This window comes from Oncorhynchus mykiss, chromosome 1, assembly GCF_057628025.1.
Source record: "Oncorhynchus mykiss isolate SJ-2025 chromosome 1, ASM5762802v1, whole genome shotgun sequence".
Classification (NCBI taxonomy): domain Eukaryota; kingdom Metazoa; phylum Chordata; class Actinopteri; order Salmoniformes; family Salmonidae; genus Oncorhynchus; species Oncorhynchus mykiss.
This window is the reverse complement of record NC_143022.1, coordinates 90,724,193-90,736,511: the sequence shown is the minus strand read 5'-3', so window position 1 is coordinate 90,736,511 and position 12,319 is coordinate 90,724,193. Positions and strand designations below refer to the sequence as shown.

Here is a 12,319-nt window from a genome sequence, read left to right as displayed (position 1 = left end):
TAAGAAAGCTAACGTTTCAGTTCCTTGCTCAGAACATGAGAACATATGAAAGCTGGTGGTTCCTTTTAACATGAGTCTTCAATTTCCCCAGGTAAGAAGTTTTAGGTTGTAGTTATTATAGGAATTATAGGACTATTTCCCTCTATACCATTTGTATTTCATATACCTTTGACTATTGGATGTTCTTATAGGCACTTTAGTATTGCCAGTGTAATAGTATAGCTTCCGTCCCTCTCCTCGCTCCTCCCTGGGCTTGAACCAGCAACACAACGACAACAGCCACCATCGAAGCAGCGTTACCCATGCAGAGCAAGGGAAACAACCACCCCAAGGCTCAGAGTGAGTGACGTTTGAAACGCTATTAGCGCGCCAACTAGCTAGCCATTTCCCTTCGGTTACACCAGCCTCATCTCAAGAGTTGATAGGCTTGAAGTCATAAACAGAGCAACAACGAAGAGCTGCTGGCAAAACGCACGAAAGTGCTGTTTGAATGAATGTTTACGCGCCTGATTCTGCCTACCACTGCTCAGTCAGATACTTAGATACTTGTATGCTCAGTCAGATTATATGCAACGCAGGACACGCTAGATAATATCTAGTAATATCATCAACCATGTGTAGTTAACTAGTGATTATGATTGATTGTTTTTTTATAAGATAAGTTTAATGCTAGCTAGCAACTTACCTTGGCTTACTGCATTTGCGTAACAGGCAGTCAGTCTCCTTGGGGAGTGCAACGAGAGAGAGGCAGGTCGTTATTGCGTTGGACTAGTTAACTGTAAGGTTGCAAGATTAGATCCCCCCCGAGCTGACATGGTGAAAATCTGTCGTTCTACCCCTGAACAAGGAAGTTAACCCACCGTTTCTAGGCCGTCATTGAAAGTAAGAATGTGTTCTTAACTGACTTGCCAAGTTAAATAAAGGTATAAAAAAATATATATATAAAAATAAAAAAAATCGGCGCCCAAAAATACCGATTTCCGATTGTTATGAAAACTTGAAATCGTCTCTAATTAATCGGCTATTCCGATTAATCGGTTGACCTCTAGTCAGGATGCCATCAGGGTGATTAGATATCTGTTGACAAAACAAGTACCTGTCCGGTCAATCTCACTTTTAAAAGTTAATATTCTGTTAACTCATACCCAAATAATGTTGTTGACTCATTCTATACTCAGGTGGCCAAAGCATAAATTGGAGAAAACAAACAAACACATAAAAAAAACACCTCACAAATTGTATCTCAAACAGAACGTTAAAAAATGCTTGCTACTTCCTCATAGAATGCAGTCAGGATGAGGATGAGATGGCCAATCAGCAGTCTACTCGTATGAATATTTTTAATGACCGGTATACACCAACACCAGTGTGTGCTAGGGACCTCAAGATACCATATTATACAAAATATTTTTAAAAATCACCTTTATTTAACCAGGTTGGCAAGTTGAGAACAAGTTCTCATTTACAATTGCGACCTGGCCAAGATAAAGCAAAGCAGTTCGACACAAACAACAACACAGAGTGACACATGGAGTAAAACAAACATACAGTCAATAATACAGTAGAAAAATAAGTCTGTATACAATGTGAGCAAATGAGGTGAGATAAGGGAGGTAAAGGCAAAAAAAAAAGGCCATGGTGGCAAAGTAAATACAATATAGCAAGTAAAACACGGGAATGGTAGATTTGCAGTGGAAGATTGAGCAAAGGAAAAATAATGGGGTGCAAAGGAGCTAAATAAATAAATACAGTAGGGGAAGAGGTAGTTGTTTGAGCTAAATTATAGATGGGCTATGTACAGGTGCAGTAATCTGTGAGCTACTCTGACAGTTGGTGCTTAAAGCTAGTGAGGGAGATAAGTGTTTCCAGTTTCAGAGATTTTTGTAGTTCGTTCCAGTCATTGGCAGCAGAGAACTGGAAGGAGAGGCGGCCAAAGGAAGAATTGGTTTTGGGGGTGACCAGAGAGAAATACCTGCTGGAGCGCGTGCTACAGGTGGGTGCTGCTATGGTGACCAGCGAGCTGAGATAAGGGGGGACTTTACCTAGCAGGGTCTTGTAGATGACCTAGAGCCAGTGGGTTTGGCGACGAGTATGAAGCGAGGGCCAGCCAACGAGAGCGTACAGGTCACAGTGGTGGGTAGTATATGGGGCTTTGGTGACAAAACGGATGGCACTGTGATATCATCATAATGAGGCGTCGATACAATTCGAAACTGCGATTTTATTGCAATTTGATGTTGAAACGTATTGCTCACTATATGACTGCTTCAGAGAGACAGAGAGAGCATGAGAAAACACGTGTTGATCAATCAGGGAAATAATAGTGCTGAAAACATGTTGGCTGACTATTTAAAAAGAGGATGGACAACAGGCTATAGACAACTTTCCAGAACACGACACACTGCCGTTACACACAGATACACGTAAGGAAGCCATCGCACTCTGCACCCATTCAACATAGAAATAATAAAAACATCAATCTTAGGCTAAACAAAATAACTTACAATGATGTTTTGATTCTTGCTTGAACAGTCGCTAAGATTATATTCGGTTGTGATCTTTTGCAAAATAACTGTTTTGGATGCAGAAGTTGTTAGCTAGAATGCTAACGCTCATTGACATAGGCTGTAGCAAAAACTAGCCAAAGAGCCATTTTACTGGTTGAAGTGATTTTTTGTTTTGTTTGGTGAGTATGTGTGTGCCTGTCTGTGTGATGTCCCCCTGAGTATCCGAAACAAGAAGTGAATACAGGCGCCATTTAATGAGACAGGAAGTTAGATAGCCTCAAACACTTGCGCACATAAACCAGCCAAACTGTCAGAAGACTGGAGTACAAACCAGCCTAACTGTCAGAAGACTGGAGTACAAACCAGCCTAACTGTCAGAAGACTGGAGTACAAACCAGCCTAACTGTCAGAGGACTGGAGTACAAACCAGCCTAACTGTCAGAAGACTGGAGTACAAACCAGCCTAACTGTCAGAGGACTGGAGTACAAACCAGCCTAACTGTCAGAAGACTGGAGTACAAACCAGCCTAACTGTCAGAAGACTGGAGTACAAACCAGCCTAACTGTCAGAAGACTGGAGTACAAACCAGCCTAACTGTCAAAAGACTGGAGTACAAACCAGCCTTACTGTCAGAGGACTGGAGTACAAACCAGCCTAACTGTCAGAAGACTGGAGTACAAACCAGCCTAACTGTCAGAAGACTGGAGTACAAACCAGCCTAACTGTCAGAAGACTGGAGTACAAACCAGCCTAACTGTCAGAAGACTGGAGTACAAACCAGCCTAACTGTCAGAAGACTGGAGTACAAACCAGCCTAACTGTCAGAAGACTGGAGTACAAACCAGCCTAACAGTCAGAAGACTGGAGTACAAACCAGCCTAACAGTCAGAAGACTGGAGTACAAACCAGCCTAACTGTCAGAAGACTGGAGCACAAACCAGCCTAACTGTCAGAAGACTGGAATACAAACCAGCCTAACTGTCAGAAGACTGGAGTACAAACCAGCCTAACTGTCAGAAGACTGGAGCACAAACCAGCCTAACTGTCAGAAGACTGGAGAACAAACCAGCCTAACTGTCAGAAGACTGGAGCACAAACCAGCCTAACTGTCAGAAGACTGGAGCACAAACCAGCCTAACTGTCAGAAGACTGGAATACTACAAACCTCACAAGAACAACACTCAATACATTTGATGTTCTAATCTTCTTGTTACATAGCCTAGCTTACGTGTAGGCCTACGTAATAGACAGACACTGGTATGGTGCTGAAGACAGCATAGTAAAGATGAGGTGAAAAAGTGGTGAAGTGTCCCTTTTAACCAACACAGACAGTGGAATCTACCAGTGGGCACCCAGTGAGTACAAAGGATGAGATGCATTGTTGTGGGCGAGTCTAGATGGCGTAGTTCGCCTCCAGACATGGGAACATGCAGTTTATTATATTTATGTCATTTTGCTCTGGCTGATGTCATGTGGTGGTTTGTCTGATACTGCTGTGCTGATGCTGCTATCCTGGTCTCTCTGGAAACAGAGATGTTAATCTCAACAAAACTAACCTAATTAAAAAGGTTCAACATCAGTAGACGTGGCCAACTCAACTCAGAACATTCTCCCACACAGCCACCAACTTGTCTAAGGGAAATGTATCAGAACAGGTCCATTGTAACCATTGCCAAGCACCTGACCTAAAAAAAAAAAAATGGTTTCCTGAATGTATGAAAATTGAATGACGCTTTTCACAATTTAAAACATTTCTCAGGCTTTCAATCAATCTCTGTGTCTGTCTGTGTGTGTGATTGCCAGAATCTTCCTCATCCTCGGATCTATGATCTACCAATGTAGTGCTGGTTGTTGTTGTTGTGTTTGAGATAACCCCCATCTATCTGTCATCTTTCTGAGCAGGTTGAAATACTTCTCCTCAGTATTAAATTAGCTTGGTTAAATAAACCATTCTCCAGCTGGACCCGCTTGCCAAGAGAATCTGGAACCAATCGGTGCCATTCCCACGACAACTGGGTCATCCGTGGCAGCTGAGGTCCTGGATGACTGGACGTTTGCCCATTGGGGGAAATGGACTGACTGACCACAGTAAGTAAGTAGCCTTGCATGAGCCTTGGCTTGTACGATCCGGAGCCCATTTCCTGTTCCTGTAGTGAGGCAGCTTGATGTTCAAGTACACCCCCTGGACAGGACACTAGTCTATCACCTCAGTACACCCCCTGGACAGGACACTAGTCTATCACCTCAGTACACCCCCTGGACAGGACACTAGTCTATCACCTCAGTACACCCCCTGGACAGGACACTAGTCTATCACCTCAGTACACCCCCTGGACAGGACACTAGTCTATCACCTCAGTACACCCCCTGGACAGGACACTAGTCTATCACCTCAGTACACCCCCTGGACAGGACACTAGTCTATCACCTCAGTACACCCCCTGGACAGGACACTAGTCTATCACCTCAGTACACCCCGTGGACAGGAAACTAGTCTATCACCTCAGTACACCCCCTGGACAGGACACTAGTCTATCACCTCAGTACACCCCGTGGACAGGACACTAGTCTATCACAGGGCCTTCACCCCTTAATGCTGAGTGCCAAGCAGTAACAGACTGACCACAGAGGAGGGAGTCAAATGACCTAGACATTATCACAAGGTCTAATTCACTGAACAGGGGGTGAACTTCACTAGTGGTTGGTTCCCAAATGCCTTTCAGACATTTATAAAACACACTCCAGATATCTGAAACTAGGGTTGCAAAATTCATGGTACTTTCAATAAATTCCCTGGTTTTCCAGAAATCCTTGTTGGAAGATTCACGGAATCGGAAGGGAATAAGAGGGAAATCCGGAAACGGGATTTCTGGAAAACCAGGGAATTTATTGAACTTTCCCAGAATCCTATTTAATAGCCTATAAGAGTAACAGGAGAAAGACTTCCAATAGCAGACATGTTTCTTTGGACAACTCAAAGGCAGAGGTTGACTAAATCTTAGACACTGTATTCCATAGAATGGAAACGTGGGCTGTAGCCTACATGAACTCGTATTCAGAGCAATGTTTCTATCCACTCAGCCAAGTCACATGCTGTAATGGACCTGAAACGCATGAAAACTACACAACGCAGTGTAGGTCAATGTAATTAGGTACAGAGACCCCCGCCTTCCATCTTCAAAGGCCATCTGGCACCGATTATACAGCCCCACCCTACCACCACCCTGTGTGTGTGTGTGTGTGTGTGTGTGTGTGTGTGTGGCCGCATTAACAGTAAATGATTGTCACTAGGTAGGTAATCCCCATCAAACACACCCAGGGGAAGGGAGAGAGGGGCCTAGAGAGAGAGAGAGAGAGAGAGAGGGGGGTGTACTGACTCCAGTAGGCAGTACTGGGATGTAGGCTACTGGTGACAGATGGAGAGACTGGGAGATGGAGAGGAGGGGAGGCGTTCAAGTTACAGGCTCATCAATAATTCACTGAGGTGAACACAGTCCGACCGCGGACAGACGACAAACAACACACACACACACACACACACACACACACATACACACACACACACACACACACACACATCGCATGCACTCAAAACCACATGGACACACTCACACCCTGCCTAGGTACTACTTCCTGCCAGTAGAAAACACACTGTGTGACCTTCCCAGAAACCAACCAACCGTTCCAGTGACCAGCAGCTTGGGGAAAGTGTGGCTCACTTGACTCACTTTGCACAGGAAGACAGCAGGGAGGGGGGCTGACCTGATGGGGGCAGACTGATCATAAATCTGTGCCTAAAGCACAGCCTGTACTGGCAGCAGCAGCCCCTGAGAGAGATGGAGGAGAGACTGGGGGATATGGGAAGGAGAGAACTACGACCAGCCCTCCTCTCTAACCCCAACTACTACTCCCAGTCATCCTCTCTAACCCCAACTACTACTCCCAGTCATCCTCTCTAACCCCAACTACTACTACTCCCAGCCCTCCTCTCTAACCCTAACTACTACTACTCCCAGCCCTCCTCTCTAACCCTAACTATTACTCCCAGCCCTCCTCTCTAACCCCAACTACTACTCCCAGCCCTCCTCTCTAACCCTAACTACTACTCCCAGCCCTCCTCTCTAACCCTAACTACTACTACCAGCCCTCCTCTCTAACCCTAACTACTACTACCAGCCCTCCTCTCTAACCCTAACTACTACTACCAGCCCTCCTCTCTAACCCTAACTACTACTCCCAGCCCTCCTCTCTAACCCTAACTACTACTCCCACCACCCAGCTCTTTGTTTTTCACTTTCCAAATCTGAGGGGTCAAAGACAACATCATAAATGTTGTGTTCACAATACAAACTACTTAATTTCAGTAAGGCTAACCTTATTGGAGTTGAGTGAAGTTGTTCCTAAATGCTGATTTTGGGACAGTTTAGCATCCCCCCTAATGGTTTTAGTTAGCATTGGGGGAGGGAAAGCTGATCCTAGATCTGTACCTTGGGCGCCCGAGTGGCGCAGCGGCTAAGACACTGCATCTCAGTGTTAGAGGCATCACTAGGGACACCCTGGTTCGAATCCAGGCTGTATCACAACCGGCCGTGGTTGGGAGTCCCATAGGGCAGCGCACAACTTGCCCAGCGCCGTTCGGATTTGGTCGGTGTAGGCCGTCACTGTAAATAAGTATATGTTCTTAACTGACTTGCCTAGTTAAATAAAGGTTAAATAATATATATAAAACCCAGGGGAAACTTCACAGGAGCAGCATTTGTAATGTTGTGAACTGCTAGACTAAAAGGTAGAGCTTCAGAACACAAACAGACTTAGTTGTTTTTTCCCTGTTAAATATTTCTCCAGTCAGGTGCAGAAGCAAACTGCCACCGTGTCCAGATTTGACATTTTCTTTCAGCTCAGGTGTTGGCAGGTCCTTCCATGTATGAATGACCTCATGCGCGTAATTAAGACCGAGAGAGATGGAGAAGTAGGGAAAGAGAGAAGCAGAGAGGGTGAGGGACTGTTTGGAATATACCTAAAGAATTAGAAGGGAAGAAGTAGAGAGAGAGAGAGAGAGAGAGAGAGAGAGACTGTTTGGAATATACCTAAAGAATTAGAAGGGAAGAAGTAGAGAGAGACAGATATAGACTCGAGGTGTAGAGACTAAGAAAGAGAGACCAACAGTCAATCTGCGCCCAGCAATTTGGAAAAAGGTCTGATGATGTTTTACCAGGCCTTTGTCTTTCTATCCCCACTAACAGAAACGACAGTAAAAACATACCCACTGTCTGACCCACTTTCCATGACAAACCCTGGTAATCCTCCATCTCACATGCACAAACCCAGCACACTGAATGGAGCGAATAAGCTGAACTGAAGAGTAGTGTGCCAAGCTTCACATACACACTGCAGAGTGTAGCCTACAGCCTAGCCTAAGCTGCTCAGATGTCCCTAGCCTCATACACGCACAGTTACGACCCGGGGAACTTACCCAGGCCTGTCATTCAGAGTACAGACTCATAAGCTTACAGTATGCACAAACGTAAGCAAAAAAACACACACGTACACACCCACAGTTATGACCTGGGGAACTACCCAGGCATTCCATTCAGAGTCCAGGCACATACAGAGTGCACACACACAGGCCAAAACACACAGGCCTACAGTGTGTTAACACAAACACACAGTACCAAGCCTCATGACGCAACAGCTCCAGAGAACAGCACACATCACGTACACACAGACACAGAAGACCTGCTGGATAGGTGGGGGTTCCTACAGACACTCTGGATAGGTGGGGGTTCCTACAGACACTCTGGATAGGTGGGGGTTCCTACAGACACTCTGGATAGGTGGGGGTTCCTACAGACACTCTGGATAGGTGGGCGTTCCTACAGACACTCTGGATAGGTGGGCGTTCCTACAGACACTCTGGATAGGTGGGGGTTCCTACAGACCTACAGATTCAATAGAAGACAGACCCCCCCCAGACCCTCTGGAGTGGGACAGACCCCCCCCCTTCAGACCCTCTGGAGTGGGACAGACCCCCCCCAGACCCTCTGGAGTGGGACAGACCCCCCCCCAGACCCTCTGGAGTGGGAAGGGGTGTGTGTATTACTATCCTTGAGGGTAATGGAAATGCCCAAAAGTCCCCACTGGGATAGTAAAACAAGTCCCCACTGGGATAGTAAAACAAGTCCCCACTAGGATAGTAAAACAAGGCACATTATCCCTAGTGGGGACATTTCCCACATCCCCAGAAGGACAAACGCTATTTTAAGTTTAGGGGTTCGGTTTTGTGTTTTAGTTACAACTAGGGCTAAGTTCAGGAGTCAGGTTAAGGCTAGGTACCCACAAGGATAGTAAAACATATGGTGGTGGTGGTGGTGTGTGTGTGTGTACATCCACAAGGTTAAAAACAAAACATATTCTGACCAAAAATCAGTTTGTAAACAACATGTTTACCCGTGGCAATGCAATGACGACAACGTTTGTAACTAAACAATAGCTGAGTGGCAAGTCAAATCACCATTCGAGCTATTGATCAGCTAAGAGATAAGATAATTGGAAAGGGGGAACCGAATGATTGATACGACAACGGGACATGGATGTCAAAAAGGCGGATCCAAGTCATCGCCAGACCGGACCAACAAAGGCAGAAGCAGGGCTAGCCAACAGATCAGATGCTTGAACGAGGGAATGATATCCCACTCCAACTTGACATGCAAAACCTAGTTTGTTGGTTAGCTCAGTTGGTAGACAAAGCCGGAATAGTGCGTTCGATTCCCGGGACCACCATGCGTAAAAACGTAAGGATTTATGACTAAATAGCTTTGGATACATTACAATGACCCAAAAATAAATAGTTATGATTAACGTTAAGAGAAGATTTGGTTATAGCCTAAATTATGACCATTATTAGTTAGCTAGGTTTTTGAGAGGAATAACCAGCTACTGTAACGTTAACGTTACCTGGCACATCTCTCCACCAGCAAGCAATCATATTAGCTAGCTAGCCTACTGTCCCTTATGTTAGCTAGCCAGCGGGTTCACAAAGGAAAACAGGAGATTGTCAACTGATTGGCAAGCTAATATGGTTAGTTATCTTGTGTAAATGAGAGGAAGGTTATTGTTAGGTAGTTTTACTTACAGCGGAGTCGATGCGCTCCTCCTGCCGAGACACACCGCTCAGTGAGCGGGTGACAACCATCTACCACCCGCCGCTTCAGACCAAGTTCGTTGAGTTAGCTTGTTTACCAGCTAACAAAGGCAATTTGTCAACAAATATCAATGTTTGATACAAAAAAAGTCAGAATGGCCAATCATACGACGCTTTCGTGTTGGCTTTCTTCCTGTATAAAGTTACATTCCCCCAAATGTTGTTTTTTAATGCTTCGCTCCGTGCGGACAGCAGAATAATATGTTGGAGGTGTGTTGAACATAAACAGAGACGTCTCGTTTTGAATTGTAGCGTACTCCGATCCGAGAAAAACCTGCCGCGTATGATGCGAAAGGGATTGTGGATATCGTAGTTGAGCTCTCGACCTAACAAGGCACCGCAGAGTATCTAAACCTGTCATTGAAGCCACCATGCAAGTACTTGTTTTGAAATGTGACGTGCAAGTTGTTTATATATTATGCATTCATGTGGTAGTCTACAGAGCATGTAATAAAACTGAGTAAAACCACGCAGTCCGTCAAAGAAGACGACAAAGCATGTACCCTCTTAGGCCTAACTCCCACCTATCTGAGATACCTACTGCAGCCCTCTGGTCCCCAAAGCACACGCATCCCTGCGTTGCTCCTCTTTTCAGCTCTCTGCAGCTAGCGACTGGAACGAGCTGCCAAAAACACTGGACAGTTGTATCTCTTCATTCAAAGACTCAATCATGGACACTCTTAGTGACAGTTGGACTGCTCCACGTGATGCATTGTTGTCTCTACCTTCTTGCCCTTTGTGCTGTTGTCTGTGCCCAATCATGTTTGTACCATGTTTTGTGGTGCTACCATGTTGTTGTCATGTTGTGTTGCTACCATGCTGTGTTGTCATGTTGTGTTGCTACCATGTTGTTGTCATGTTGTGTTGCTATCATGCTGTGTTGTCATGTTGTGTTGTCATGTTGTGTTGCTACCATGCTGTGTTGTCATGTTGTGTTGCTACCATGCTGTGTTGTCATGTTGTGTTGCTACCATGCTGTGTTGTCATGTTGTGTTGCTACCATGTTGTTTTCATGTTGTGTTGCTACCATGCTGTGTTGTCATGTTGTGTTGCTACCATGTTGTGTTGTCATGTTGTGTTGCTACCATGTTGTTGTCATATTGTGTTGCTACCATGTTGTTGTCATGTTGTGTTGCTATCATGCTGTGTTGTCATGTTGTGTTGCTACCATGCTGTGTTGCTACCATGCTGTGGTGTCATGTTGTGTTGCTACCATGTTGTTGTCATGTTGTGTTGCTACCATGCTGTGTTGTTGTGTTGCTACCATGCTGTGTTGTCATGTTGTGTTGCTACCATGCTGTGTTGTCATGTTGTGTTGCTACCATGCTGTGTTGTCATGTTGTGTTGTCATGTTGTGTTCCTACCATGCTGTGTTGTCATGTTGTGTTGCTACCATGCTGTGTTGTCATGTTGTGTTGCTACCATGCTATGTTGTGTTCCTACCATGCTGTGTTGTCATGTTGTGTTGCTACCATGCTGTGTTGTCATGTTGTGTTCCTACCATGCTGTGTTGTCATGTTGTGTTGCTACCATGCTGTGTTGTCATGTTGTGTTGCTACCATGCTGTGTTGTCATGTGTTGTTATCATGCTATGTTGTTGTCTCTCTTGTCGTGATGTGTATTTTGTCCTATATTTTTATTTTTAACACCAACCACAGGAGGTATTTTGGTAGGCCGTCATTGTAAATAAGGATTTGTTCTTAACTGACTTGCCTAGTTAAGTAAAGGTTTAAAAAAAAGCAGAAAAGGGCAATATAATATTGCTCATTCAGGTGAACCTAGTAATTTACTGGTCTTATGTCAATCAAACCGTATGTAACAAGGCAGGAACCAAAGTGTTGGTCAGTGTTTCCCAAGGGACGCTACTTACTGGGGAGCATTTAAAATGGTATTAAACCACACCTCATGAACTTGTGCAGATTAAAGTTTTTGTGATGTGTCGTCCATGCTGAATGGTTGCTATGTACATTTATGTTGTGGGGTGTGGTCCTGTGTTCTGAGATGGTATGTTTCTTTGTCAGTGCTTGTTCGTAGTGAGCCGTAGGCGCTTGAATATTAGGTCATGTTTCTGTGGATAGATCCTAGCTCTCAAACCCTAGGCAGAAATAATTCTGCCTTCTCCCTACAGTTTTCAGCAGTTAACTTCGCTCGTAAACTACAATCCCGATGCTGTTGAGAAATGTCAATAATCATTGCTTGCGATACTGCTTTCGAAACATATGGCCCTTTCATCAGCGATAAATAATCTTTTAAATAAAAATGATACTTACTGCAACAGTTTTGCACAGATCCACACAGCTATGGGTGCCTCCAACCGCCAGAACTATTCTCCAGTTAACACTTACACACAGGTGTTCGGAGCACACTAGATAGCACAAATTTTAGCACAGGTGGTCGTCTCAGTCTTCAGTCTGTTTTCCATAAACAAGCACTGTAACATGGAGATATGTGTGGAAGCACTAACCCTAATCCTATGAGGGCGTGTATCAATTGAATCTTTTGTTTTAAAAAAAATAAATTCTCACTGATATAAAAGATAAGGCCCTTATGCAAGAGTATAAGGACTTTATGGGTTGACTGGCTGTTGACTGGCTGTTGTGCCGGGCTGAA

The 12,319-nt window shown here is 44.7% G+C and overlaps 1 protein-coding gene across 2 annotated transcripts in view; it reads right to left on the bottom strand.

Moving 5' to 3' along the window:
* Positions 1–10,332, bottom strand: part of LOC118943940 (E3 ubiquitin-protein ligase pellino homolog 1) — a 55,839-nt gene extending 45,507 nt beyond the window's left edge. Inside the window, exon 1 of one of the 2 annotated variants that reach the window (XM_090181878.1) lies at positions 10,251–10,332. The gene's annotated coding sequence lies outside the window, so the exon portion shown is untranslated. The other variant, XM_090181876.1, reaches the window with a different exon arrangement.
* Positions 10,333–12,319: the final 1,987 nt, after the last annotated feature.